Genomic DNA, 1,465 nt, shown 5'->3' on the forward strand with positions numbered 1-1,465 from the left:
AGGTCACATAACATGGTTAAGTAAATCCAACATTTCATTTTTTACAGTGTGTGATATATTCATTCTGAAGCTGAATTAAAGCAGTAGGCTAACTTGCTAATGGTGAACATGTGAGTTTGTTTTGCGAGGTAACGCAATATTATTGCGTGGGAACGCAAAAAAAAAAAATCTCCCGTGTACCCTCACGGGTTCCGTAAATGACAAATATTTTCTTTTCTGAAAAGTAATTGATTTTTAATAAAAACATAAGTGTGGTTTTGGGTTTTGCTCCTTCCTGTCTGTTGACCAATGGGAGAGGGGTTGACTCAAGAAGGACCGCCCACTTTATTTGCATTATGAGACAGAAAAGCATTAAAGTGTAAAAGCAACACAAGGCAATAAAAAAACTTTTTGCCATTTTTATATTTCTGCTTTTATTCTTAATTATGTCATTTTCGGTTCTCCATAAAGTAAATCATAAAACAAAGAATTTTTTTTTTTACATTTTATTTAATTTTTCTACACWTTTAATGATGCTGTTCAAATAAAAACCAAACAAACAGGTTCTCTTTCCAAAACACCTTTTCTGTTGTTTTCCTTCAGGCCTTCAGTAAAACCGTTTGTCCAGGATCCTGATCTCCTTTGTTTGAGTCTTTATGAAGACCKCCCAGGACCACTGAGGCTGGATTATTTAACACTCTCCGTTTATGTCTTCCATTCATCACACAGGATTGGATTTGTTTGCGCGCGCACGTGCGTTCGTGTGTGTGCACGAGAGAGAGAGAGAGAGAGAGAGAGAGAGAGAGAGAGAGAGAGAGAGAGTGGGGAGGGGGTCTAGTTGAAATGCGCAGCGCATTCTTGCGTTGAGGAGCGGAGGCTCGTTCTGTTCCATGTTTCCCGCGCGCCACGGAGGACATCTGATCCGGTTTGGGTTCTAATAAAACAAAATCTGTGCAGCAACAGCGAGCTGCTCCTGCAGCTCCTCAGTCTGCAAACCAAAAGCAGCTCCGTTTCTGCAGGAAGTTGTTTCGCCGCGGGATCCTCCGCGCAGCGCGCGCCCTGCAGCCCGGTGGATCTGCGTGGGTCTGTGTCCCGGCGCAGCGCGGGASTCTGAGGGAGCTGAGGGACACAAAAAATGGTAAGATTTGATCTGAAAACCTGGGTCATGATGTGGATCTGAGCTGAGGCGTGTCAGGGGTGCGGCGCGCGGAGGAGGAGAGGAGCGCGCTCCTGCAGGAGGGTCCAGTCCTGCAGGAGGGTCCAGTCCTGCAGGAGGGTCCAGTCCTGCAGGAGGGTCCAGTCCTGCAGGATGAGCTGGACCTGAGCTCTCGGATCCAGGGCAGCAGGTGCAGAGGAGTCCTGCAGACCTGGACTCAACCGGGTCTGCAGGAACCCCTTCACCTGATTACATCATTTAGTGAAGAATGGAAGGTTGACCTGCTGACATCCTCTGATAATCAGGTGTAAAATATAAAATATATAATAC

The 1,465-nt window shown here is 46.0% G+C and overlaps 1 protein-coding gene across 1 annotated transcript in view; it reads left to right on the forward strand.

The window, feature by feature from the left end:
* Positions 1-768: 768 nt before the first annotated feature.
* The window catches only part of LOC106524204 (pituitary adenylate cyclase-activating polypeptide type I receptor), a gene marked incomplete in the record, with an annotated part of 24,933 nt that continues 24,236 nt past the window's right edge, over positions 769-1,465 (forward strand). The window contains 1 exon segment of the mRNA XM_014017918.1: positions 769-1,117.

The sequence above is a fragment of the Austrofundulus limnaeus genome, unplaced genomic scaffold (genome assembly GCF_001266775.1).
Source record: "Austrofundulus limnaeus strain Quisiro unplaced genomic scaffold, Austrofundulus_limnaeus-1.0 Scaffold179, whole genome shotgun sequence".
In the NCBI taxonomy this organism is placed as follows: domain Eukaryota; kingdom Metazoa; phylum Chordata; class Actinopteri; order Cyprinodontiformes; family Rivulidae; genus Austrofundulus; species Austrofundulus limnaeus.